Here is a 12,550-nt window from a genome sequence, read left to right on the forward strand (position 1 = left end):
ATGAATTTCAATCAGAACAAATGAAAGGTTCTGCACTTAGGCAGGAAAAATCTGCTGCACAAATATGAGATGGGAGACACATGTGAAAACGATCTAGGAGTCTTAGTTGTTGTTAAGTTGTGTCCAACTCTTCGTGACCCCTTGAACCAGAGCACGCCAGGCACTCCTGTCTTCCACTGCCTCCTGCAGTTTGGTCAGACTCATGCTGGTAGCTTCGAGAACACTGTCCAACCATCTTGTCCTCTGTCGTCCCCTTCTCCTTTTGCCCTCAATCTTTCACAGCATCAGCGTCTTTTCCAGGGAGTCTTCTCTTCTCAAGATGTGGCCAAAGTATTGGAGCCTCAGCTTCAGGATCTCCTTCATGGATCACTGCCTTGCCATGGCAAAGGGGCTTGAATAACTCAGAGAAGCTATGAGCTATGCTGTGCAGGGCCACCCAAGATGGACAGGTCATAGTGGAGAGTTTTGACTAAATGTGATCCACCTGGAGCAGGAACCGGCAAGCCACTCCAGTATCCCTGCCAAGAAAACCCCATGGACAAAGACAACAGGCATATAAAAGGAGTCTTAGTAGACCACCAGCTTAACATAAGTCAACAATGTGATGCAGGAAACAAAAAAAATGCTAATGCTATTCTAGGCTGCAACAACCGAAGTATAGTGTCCCAATCAAGGGAATTAATAGCATTGCTACTTTCTTCCTTGGTCAGACCACATCTGGAGTACTGTGTCCAGCTCTGATATGAACAAGAATGTTTGCAGGGGAGAGCGAACAAGATTACCAGGGTCTGGAAACCAAGTTGTCAGGGAACTGCCATCGGAGAGTCAGGTGGTGGAAGGGCTCAAGGAGGCTAGGAGACCTTCGGATGCGGAGGAAGGAACCAGTAGGGGGAGAGGGAGAGTTCCTGCAGAAACTCAATCGGAGGAATGGCTCCAAGATGTTTTCAGTGAGAACAGCGGGGAGGGCTCAGGACCTCCGCTGGGGACGCCCACCCCGCGCAGGAAACTGTCACACAGAGAATCCAGAAGGAGAGTTTCCGTCAAGGAACTCTTATGTTGGCGTAAATTCCGGAAGCGCCCACTGACGGATTCTGCCAGCGATTGAGGTAGCCATGCACCCATGGCTCCGCGGACTGAGTTTAGGAACTGATGGCAAAGCTTGGAGGGCTTAAACGCTTACGCACGAGCAGCCCCCTTTTCCCATTACAGCAATCCGTCAGTCCTTGATGCTGCTTGTGCGAAGGACGGGCATCATGAGCAACCCAACCGGAGCTGGAGGAGCAGGAGGAGCTGTAGGGGGACCAACTCTGGAGGAGAGAAACAGAGCTTTGGAGCACCAGCTGGCACTGCTAACGGCGCGGCTCGAGGAAAGGAGGGCGCAGGATGCACAGGGGAAACCCACCCCCATCGGAAGGAAGGTACCTGGGTTGGTACAGAAATTTGGGGGTGATCCAAGGAACTACCAAGCCTTTAAGACAGAGATGCAGTATGCACTGAACCTGCAACACGATGACTTTGCCGATGAGGAATCGAGAGTGGCTTTTGTGATTGGACACCTCGAGGGAGGGGCTAGAGATTGGGTGAGGCCCCTGATGGCAAATAATAATAGCGCCTTAAAAGACTTGAGGAAATTCTTTAGTGCGATGGACTTGATGTTTTCCAGCCAGATTGAACAGGGCGTGGTACGCAGACAGTTAATGGCGTGCAAACAGGGAAATCAATCAGTCAGAGAGTATTGGACACAGTTTACCATGCTTATACATAAATTGGGGTGGGATCTGTCTTCGGACCCGATACAAATGTTGTTTGAAGAAGGCCTAGCCCCAGCGGTGAAAGATGAACTTTCCCGCGCGCCCCGTCCGGAGTCCATGGATCAGCTGACCAAGGCAGCGCTTGCGATTGGAGCGCGTCAGGAGGCAAGAGCTCTGGAGAAGCGGGAAGGGAGAGGAGAGCGTTGGAATGATTTCCGCATTCCTGAGATGCTGGCGCAACCTTCCCCGCCAGTGGAACCGATGGAGATTGGAGGGGCGAGTGCGCGCGGAACTTCAAATGTTAACGAAGGGCGGAAAAAGGAGGGAAGAGCGCCAAAAAATGTTTCCTTTGTCAACAGCCAGGACATTTTGCCAGGGTCTGCCCGCAAAGGAAGGGATGGCAAGGAATGGTGGGGGCTGTTGGGAGTGAGGAGGAGGGGGTTAAGGAGCAAGTAAAAGCCAACGCCTGGCTGCCAGCGACAGGGCACAGCAGTCAGGCCAAGGATCAGTGAACGTGCCCAAACCTGAACCCCCAAGAGCTGCTCTCGTCGTAGAGGTGCTACTAGAACTACCCAACGGACATCCACTCAAGATAAAAGCCCTCTTAGATTCAGGCAGCTCCTGCAATTTCATGAGTAAGGAGTTTGCGTCAGAGCACCAGATACCCTTAAGTCCTTCCTTGCAGGTGACAACGATTGACGGGAGAGAACTGCTGGGAGGGGAAGTAAACCAACAGACGGTCCCCATGACAATGAGAGTGGCAAGGCACACGGAAGTCATTGCATTTCATGTAGCCACACTAGCGGGACCTCCCATCATCTTGGGAATGAGCTGGCTGGCGCTACATGACCCACTAGTGGGATGGCACCAGGGGACAGTCTCTTTTGGGTCAGCTCATTGCCTAGAGCACTGCAAGGGAAGAGAAATGCAGGGGCTGGCTAGGGCCAGTCTGGCAGGGATGGCGGTGGGGGAAAAGGGAGAAATACCCCGACAATACGCCGACCTGAGTGACGTCTTCAGTGAGAAGGAAGCAGATAGACTGCCCCCACATAGACCCTTTGACTGTCAAATTAACCTACTCCCGGGAGCCCAGCTACCAGTTGGCAAGCTGTACGCCATGTCAGACAGGGAGATGCAGGAGTTAAGGGAGTTCATAGACAAGAACCTGAAACGAGGTTTCATCAGGGAGTCAAGAGCGGTGGGGGGCAGCCCAGTGTTTTTTGTGGACAAAAAACCCAGGCTGGTCGTGGACTTCCGGGGCGTCAACGCGGTGTCAGAACCTGTGGCCTTTCCCATGCCCAGGATTGACAACATTTTGACCAGGGTGAGGAAGGGAAAGATTTTTACCAAGCTGGACCTGAGGGGGGCGTATAACCTGATATGGATGAGGAAGGGGGATGAATGGAAAACTACCATGTTCACCCCCTTGGGGGCCTTTGAGTATCTCGTTATGCCCTTCGGATTACAGGGGGGCTCAGCCTGCTTTCAATCCTTCATGAATCACGTGCTGGGACCTTTGCTCTATAAGAACTGTGTGGCCTTCTTAGACGATGTGTTAGTCTACTCAGAGGACAAAGAGCAGCATGTCCGAGATGTCCGAGAGGTCCTAAGCCGGCTGCAAGCAAACCAGCTGTGGGTCAAACTGGAGAAGTGCCAGTTCCATACCAGAGAGGTGGAATTCCTGGGGTACCGTTTGTCAGACAAGGGATTAGCCATGGATCCTAGCAAGGTCCAGGCGGTACTGGAATGGAAGACACCCAGAACCAGGAAGGACGTGCAGAGATTCCTGGGGTTTGGAAACTTCTATCGGAAGTTCATCAAAAACTTTGCCCACTTAACGGCTCCCATCACCGATTGTCTCAGTAGTAAGAAGAAATTTGCATGGACGGAAGAGGCGCAGCGAGCGTTTGAAAGGCTAAAGAAAGCGTTCGCTTCGGAAGAACAGCTCTTGCACGTGGATCTACAGAAACCGATGAGGGTGGAAACAGATGCATCAGATCGAGCGGTAGGGGCGGTTCTGCTCCAACCGGGGAAGGATGCGTCGGACTGGAGACCGTGTGCCTTCTTCTCGCGGAAGTTGAATAAATCCGAAAGGAACTACACAGTGTACGACAGGGAACTGCTCGCCATTTATGAAGCGTTTCAACGATGGCGGCACCTGCTAATAGGAGCGCAGCACAAGGTCCAGGTGTGCACGGACCACAAGAACCTGGAATATTGGTGAATGGCCCGAGTACTGAACCAGAGACAAGTGCGATGGGCACAGGAATTTTCCAAGTTCCATTTTGAGATTCGCTACGTACCGGGAACAGAGAACGTAAGGGCGGACGCTCTCTTTCGAAAACCAGAGTATATGGAGGGGGAGGGAGCGCCTGAAGAGAGACATGTCATCCCCGAGGACCACTGGGTGTGTGGGGCAGCATTGGTGGGGCAACGAGAACTGGTAGAAGAGACAGAGAACGATGAATACGCCCAAGATAAGCTCAGAGGGCTCAGGAGAGCCGGGGAGATCACCGGGGGGTTTGAAGAAAGGAATGGGGCGTTGTACTACAAGGGGGCCTTGTACATACCAGAAGGGGAATTGAGGGGTAGGGTACTCAAACAAATGCACGACAGTCCCACTGCGGGGCACTTTGGGCAACACAAAACAATGTGGTTAGTTACCAGGCAATTCTGGTGGCCCAAGGTGAGGGAAGATGTACGAGAGTATGTAAGGGGGTGCAACCGCTGCCAGCGAGCGAAGGGGGAGAGGGCGGTGCAGGCGGGGTTGCTGGAACCATTACCCACACCCGAACGGCCATGGGAGGCAGTTTCCATAGATTTTATGACGGATTTACCAAGATCCCAGGGGAAAACTGTGGTAATGCTAGTGGTAGACCTGTTAACCAAGATGTGCCACTTTATAGCTTGCTCACATGCGGTAACGGCGGAAGAAACTGCCAAGTTGTTTGTAAAACACGTTTTTAGGTTGCATGGCGCCCCCTTGAGGATGGTCTCAGACCGAGGGAAACAATTTACGCCCAGGTTCTGGAGGAAGCTCATGAGCTTACTGCACGTGGAAGTCAATTTCTCAACCGCCAGACACCCAGAAACTAATGGGCAGGCGGAAAGGGCAAACAGTATTCTGCAACAATATCTGAGGTGTTATGTAAATGACAGAGAGAATGATTGGGTAGAGAAATTAGCCCTAGCCGAATTCGCATACAATAATGCGGAAAATGTGTCCACGGGCATGAGTCCATTTATGGCTAACTATGGGTGTCACCCCAGGGCATTTCCAGGGGAAGGAGGGGAAAGATGGAGCGTGCCGGCAGCGGAACATTTTGTGGAAGAAATGGAAGCAATACATCAACAGCTCAAAATGAATTTGGATAGGGCCAAAGCAGAATACAAGAAGCAGGCAGATAGGAGCAGAAGGGAAGGAGAGACCATAAGGGTGGGGGACCGGGTGTGGTTGTCAACACAAGGGTTACCGTTCAAGGGGGGTTGCAAAAAATTGTGGCCAAAACGACTGGGACCCTTCGAGGTTATACAGCAGGTCAATACGGTGGCTTTTAAACTCAGGCTGCCAGACAACATGAAACTGCATCCAGTATTCCATAGGTCATTACTATCACCATACCGGGAGGGGCGGGAATTTTGGGGACGTGAAGGTGAGGTTCCCGCGGCACCGCAAGTAGAAGAGAGGGAGCAAAGCAGTAATGTAGCAGAAATACTCGACTCTCGGTGGAAGGGGAAACAGGTGGAGTACTTAGTGGCATGAGAAGGGGAACCGGAGTCCGAAAATACCTGGTTACCGGCAGAAACGGTCAAGGATGAGGTCTTAGTAGGAACGTTTCATCGCCGGTTCCCAAGGAAGCCCCAGCCCTTGGCTAGGTTCTGGGAGGAACACTTCGGCACCACTGATGAGGAAGAGGAGTTCGAGGGGTTCCCAGAATCAGGACAGGAAGAGGAAGAAGAATCAGATGGGGAAGAGTATGGGGAAAGAAGGGACAGTAGTAGGTGGAGAGCAGTTTTTGAGTCATCTGAAGATGAGGAGGATTCTTTCAGGGGGTTCCCAGCCTCACCACCCAGAGAAGAGGGGGAAATGGGGGGGTGAGGGGAGTCCTGGAGGGGAGGTGGATGTCAGGGAACTGCCATCAGAGAGTCAGGTGGTAGAAGGGCTCAAGGAGGCTAGGAGACCGTCGGATGCGGAGGAAGGAACCAGTAGGGGGAGAGGGAGAGTTCCTGCAGAAACTCAATCGGAGGAATGGCTCCAAGATGTTTCCAGTGAGGAACAGCGGGGAGGGCTCAGGACCTCTGCTGGGGACGCCCACCCCGCGCAGGAAACTGTCACGCAGAGAATCCAGAAGGAGAGTTTCCGTCAAGGAACTCTTATGTTGGCATAAATTCCGGAAGCGCCCACTGACGGATTCTGCCAGCGATTGAGGTAGCCATGCACCCATGGCTCCGCGGACTGGGAGAGTTTAGGAACTGATGGCAAAGCTTGGAGGGCTTAAAGGCTTACGCACGAGCAGCCCCCTTTTCCCATTACACAAGTCTTATGAGGAACAATTGAGAGAGTTGGGTATGTTTAGCCTGGTAAAGAGAAGAGAAGGACTGTCAGGTGGAAGATGGACGGCTGCGCCCCCCCGAGGCTCGCCCCTCCCCCTGGGACATTCGTTCCACCCCCTGGGACACTAGCCCCGCCCCTTGGGACACTAGCGCCACCCCCAGGTGCACGCTGCTCTGGGTGCCGGAGCAGTTAACTCCGTCTCTGCTGCTTTGCGTATGTACTGATCTGATTTATGCATTAAAGTCTTGGGCAGAAACCAAGCTGGGAGTTTGAGTTCTTCGTCTAGCAGTGAGTTCCAGGATACATTGTATCATGGGAACCACACTTTGGTGACCCCATAATTGAGCCAAAGCCTCACTTCACTCAGCCAAACTCTGTATTCCATTTACGTCACAAGAGACTGCTGTTGTCAAAACCTTTGCCCTCTACAGCTTCCTGCATTCTTGCACTGTACGTCAGGCCTACCACTCTTGTGACTCACCAAACCTTCCAAAACTCCTTATAAATCCTGCTACTGCTGCTGTTGCTGCTGCTAGATTTATTCTGTTACATTATTTCAAGGAATAGAGAACACAAATGAAAGCAATAAAGAATACTAATGGAAAAAGGGAAAGTGATGAAGCATATGGTCATGTAAAAATTGGGGTTTGGCTTTTGCTGCTCAACTCCCCATGGGACTCTGAGTTCCCTAAGTCCATGATGGGTCAGAGCAGAATGGATGGAGGCAGGATCCAGTGGAAAGCAAGGCAGATCTCTATTTCTCTGTTCAGAGTTCCCTCCCCTCATTGCAAGGAGGTAAGAGAGACCCAGAACAATGGTGTGCAAGCCCCTATAAAGACTTTTTAAATTGCACACTTCTTAGCCCAAGACCACCCCAAAAGCATCATATAAACATCACAGGAGGCAGTGTCCCACAGAAATTTGAGCATGACGCTTCTCTCCTGTCTGCCAGGATAACTGATATTGCATTTCCTGGGCAGCCAGGGCATTGCTTTTAGTTTCTAAATTCTTTATTTACAAACTAATATCTATTGACAGCTTAACAGAAACTTGCAAGACTGGGTTTGCAGGGAGGGGTAAGGCCCTGCATCCCAGGCAGTTTTATTAACAGGATTTGAACAGGATTTGCAAGTGAAAAGACAAGGGGGAAACTGCCCCCATTTCCTTCCCCCAACCGCAGAGGAATATTTGAGGTCATTTTGGGAGATTGTTCTGTGTGCTAAAATAAAGTGTCATTTCTCTCAAGGAATTTTCCTACATGTGCACCCTAAATTTTACAGCAATGGAATGGGGGAGAATGGAGAAACAAAATGGTGAGGAAATCAAACTAGCTTTCCATACCTTGATTCCCCCCCCGCCCCACAACTATAACTGTTCATTTCAGAATTCTCTCAGAGCAGACAGGCAATTGTGAAGGCAGACAACTCCCCTGACTTTTAGGCATCAACAACCCAGGACACTCACTGAGCTGTGCTTCACAATTCTCTTCATTCCTTCAGGAAGCACTGCGGTCTACCATCTTCTAATGAAGCAGGCCAAAACCTTACTTCTCTATAACTCAAAAGATCATTCACTCCTTGTTTGTAACATAGAGGTCCCGGGAAGATTTCCAGAGCCCAGTACACTATATGAGGATAGGGCTCTCTGCCCCATTCACAAAAGGGGAGTCAATGGCCTTAGCTTTAGATCTGATTGGGCATTCTGGTACATTCTCTCCCTTCAAAATAGCTCAACAGTAAAAAACGCTAACAGTAAATACATTTTCATCTGACTTCATGCTGGCACTTGTCATGACCCAAAGCAGTTGACATTGACACTGAATCTGCTACCTTTGCTCGTTTTGGCCTCTTCATCGTGACCTGGTCCTGTAATAAATCTATCCTTAAATTAGCCAGACCAAATGTTGGCAGGCTTTCCAAGTACATAACAAGAGTCAGCTGGCCCATCTAGTCTTAGAATTAGAGAATCACAGAATTGTAGAGTTGAAAGAGACCCTGAGGATCATCTAATCCAACCCTCTGCATTGCAGGAATATGCAGCTGTCCCATACAGGGATCAAACCTGCAACCTGGGCGTTATCAGCATGATGCTCTAACCAACTGAGGCCAGCATCCTGTTCTCATAAGGATCATCTGGATGCTTTGGGAAACCCTCAAGCACCTGAGCACCAAGGCCGTTTTGGAACTTCTCAGGCCTCTCCTTGTTTCCCTATCCCCAAAGTGTGGCTCCTAAACTGAGCCAGCTGCTGAAAGAATTGTAAATTTCTGCTCCACTTGCCAATGATGCCTGTGGCTATCCAAGACGACTCGGGATAAGGGAGCTCCTTATGTTCCTATCATGGATGTGGAATTACATTAATATGTTTCATTTGCAGCCTAGACATGGAAATCTAGGCAGTCACTGTAATGTGCATGTTCAGTATGCTCATGCAAAAGCTTTTCTGTTCCTTTAATGGGAAAACAAAGCTTCCCATGGGAAAATAAATTTTATGTGCATGTACGCACACAGGGCATGGAAGAGAACAGGAAGCTCCTGCATTTGGAAGTTTTGGATCATGACCCTGTTGACTTAGGGGGGGAAAGCACTATGGCTTATTTATTTTTTACATATTTACAATCAGCTGAAAATATGTAATAAGAAGTCCTGTATTATTTATATACCATCGCCACAGTAGAAAGACACCAGAAAGAATCAAAATCAAATTTAGAAAAGAATGTAACTGGAGGCTGTGATCAAGGAAAAATATCCCAGAACTTTAGGAGGAAAGTACACAAACTGGATAAACCAGATTTCTCAGATTCATGCACTTTGGTTTCACTGAGATCTACAAGATCAAGATGACTAAAAAAAAATCAAGCACTCATTTCAGTTTTAATGGTTTGTGAAATATTGTTAAAACATTTGTTGTATTAGTTAGCCATATATGAACTGTACAAGTATGTCTCTGGTAGATTTACCAGGATCCAGAGTGGAGTGCCCATTCCTGAATTTAAATTTTATGTTTCCATGATTTAGCTATGTGATTTTGAAACAGTAGTTCAGGGGAGCCTCAGGTTCTTTAGAAACTTATCAGAGGCTCTGAGTGACAGCTTTGACTGATAACCTTTTCTGAAATACAACTTGCACACCTCCCACCACAGAGAGAACTTTGTTGAATAGGCAGTATTTAAATGCCTGCCTGGCTAAATAAATACATTTTCCCCTGTAACCCACAGCCATAAGGAAGTGATGGGTTTTTGTAAGTGCACTCTCAGTTCATGTGGGGTCATAGGGAGCACCATTACGCATGATCTGAGCATGCAACTCAGGACGCTCCTCAATAATGAGCAGGAGCTTCTTGGTAGACAAATCACTTTCCTGTGAAAATATGTCATTCTTAAACCACTAGCTTTGATCACTAGCTATGTTCCATGGAACATAGCCCTTCCATGGAAGAGGCAGCCACATGTTGGTCGACAGCCAGCTTATGTCAAGTGGAGGACCTCTGGCTCTCCAGATGTTGCTGAACTTTAGCTGCCACCATCTGGGCCATGCTTGCTGGGGCTAGTGGGAGCTGTAGTTCAGCAACACCCCTGGACCTACCTGGCAGCAAGCCAGCATGCCAAGTCCTCAGTCCAGGGTCAATCCACATGTCCAAACTGAAGCCCAGTGCCACCGAGATCCTGGAGCATTCAAGCTGAGGTCCTTCAACATGGGCAGCTAAGCAGACACAGCACCTCAGCTCTGCTTTCCTTTGGTGCTTTGCCTGTTGATTGCAGCATCTGGGCTTGGCGAGGCATGTGACCCTCACCTGCTCGAAGCCTACTCCAGCTGAGGAATCACACATCTCCTTCCAGAGCTAGCAAGCCCCTCTTGGCTAGCTAGTGAGCTGGGTTGTTGCCTACATCCTAGAGCACCCCGCCCGCTGCTCCCTATGCCTCAGAGCCTTCCATGTTTGTGGAGACGGTTCCTCTGGTTCTCATGATGGGTCCTGCTGCTCTGGTTCATGTGCACTGACCCCCATCCCCTCTCCATCCTCCGTCACCCTGTGAGTACTTCCTTCCCCACCCCCTGCCTGCCCCGGTGTGTCCCAGTCCAAGTTACACACCTCGCAAGGATCCTCTGCCTCCTCCCCATTGTCCTGCCAGTTCATGACAGATGATTTGTTAGTTTACTTTGGTGGCCCTCCAGGTGTCGATGGATGACAACTTCCATTATCCTTGTTGTTGTTTAGTTGTTTAGTCATGTCTGACTCTTCATGACCCCACGGACCAGAGCACGCCAGGCACTCCTATCTTCCACTGCCTCCCGCAGTTTGGTCAGACTCATGTTTGTAGCTTCGAGAACGCTGTCCAACCATCTTGTCCTTCCATTATTCATAACCATGTGCTATGCTGCCTGGGGCTGATGGGAATGAGAGTTTGTTGACATGTGGAGGACCAGAGTTTCCTTGCCCCTGTTTTAGTGGGAAGTGTTGCTTTAAACATACAGCCTTCTGTGGTTCTACAGAGGAGTGTGAAAAAAGGGTACAGCCATACCTTGCTTTTCAAAAGCCTTGGGAGTCGAATGTTTTAACAAAAACTGGAAGTTATTTTTCTGGTTTCCTAATGTCCTAAAGCTGCAGGAGCTCCCTGCAGCCAATCGGAAGCTGTGCCTTGGTTCCCGAAAGTTTTGGAAGTCGAATGGACTTCCGAAACGGATTCAGTTTGACATCCAAGGTACCACTGTATTTGGAATGTGTGTAGTGATCAGAGCTCCCATATATTGGGCGTCACAGAAGCTGGCATGCCTGACATCATAGTAGACCAACAGGTCACAAGAGAGGAATATTTTGTCCTCAATCATATATTTTTAATCAGATGCGCCCTCCGGCTTAAGTTCACCTAGCCTCTGGGGGTTTCCAGGGTCTCTTCACTGCTGGGATGATGGGGTAAAGCAGCTGTTTTGGCTCAAGGCCAGTGTGCAAGGAAAGCGCTCTGCCCTCACAAAGATTGGGAGGAAGTGAGCAGGTTGAGGAAGGCAGCTCTGGGTCAAATTTGGCCCACCAACAGGAGTAGGAAACAAGGAAGTAGCAGGGGCAGAGGCAGGCGAGAAGCTGCAACTCTCAAGGCAGTGAAATAGCGAAGTCTGGGCTGGGAGACCAGATGTCTGCAGAGCAGCCTTCCCCCTAACTCGATGTCCTCTCTGTAATTTGGACTACAACTGCCATTATCCTCAGCTAGCATGCACGACTCATGCTGCATGCCACTAATATTTGTGCGGTATTTATTTTACAAGGTTTATATCCCCTCTGGTTGCAATGGAACATTTAAGTGGTTTTCAAAACTAGCAAAACAAGAAAACCAACAGCAGAAACAAGTTTAAAGCAATGATTTAAATAAAAAATAGTTAAAATCAACAGCATGCTGAAAAGCAGATGTCGACATTCTACATATCTAGATAGGCTTGCCTAAACAAAAATGCTATTAGCTGGTGCCAAAAAGAGTACAGTAAAAGCCCTGCAATCTCTGTCTTATTTTTGTTAAATAAAATTAAAGCAAAAACAGTTTTCCTGTCAGACAAGCACCACAGTTAAACCCTCATAGTTTGGGCAGGGAATACCATAATGGGTTTAACACAACTTACCACATGTGATATTTATTCCTCTGCGCCAGATGATTTTCTGCGGAGTACTTACCAATTCCAAGAACTCATTCAAGTTTATGTTGCTTCCACTTTCTCACCCAGTCAGCTAATGCTATTGATAGATGCAGTTGTAAAATGTTTCACAGCAGATCATAACACATTAGAAGAAGAAAAAACCAACCACATAGACTGAAGTTCCAGTGCTTCATTGAAAAGACTTGCTCTGATTAAAGTGCTGGTAAAAATAGTCAATAGGACATATATCAAATCAGTCTGTTTTATCTATCTAGCCCAGTATTATCCACTCCAGGCATAGGCAAACTCAGCCCTCCAGATGTTTTGGGACTACAGTTCCCATCATCCCTGACCACTGGACCTGTTAGCTAGGGATCATGGAAGTTGTAGGCCAAAAACATCTGGAGGGCCGAGTTTGCCTATGCCTGATCCACTCTGACTTGCAGGTTCTCTAGGGTCTCAGGCAGAAAAGGATCTTTCTCAAGAGCGACAATCTGATCCTTTTTAAATAGGAGATGGCAAGGACTGAAGTGTAGACCTTCTGCATATGAACACTGAGTGTCACCCCTGACTGAGCTGTGCCCCCTCCCAAACTTTCAGTCTGACACAAAGAGTGCTAATTATT

This window comes from Podarcis gaigeae, assembly GCF_964106915.1.
Source record: "Podarcis gaigeae genome assembly, chromosome: 7".
NCBI classification, from domain to species: domain Eukaryota; kingdom Metazoa; phylum Chordata; class Lepidosauria; order Squamata; family Lacertidae; genus Podarcis; species Podarcis gaigeae.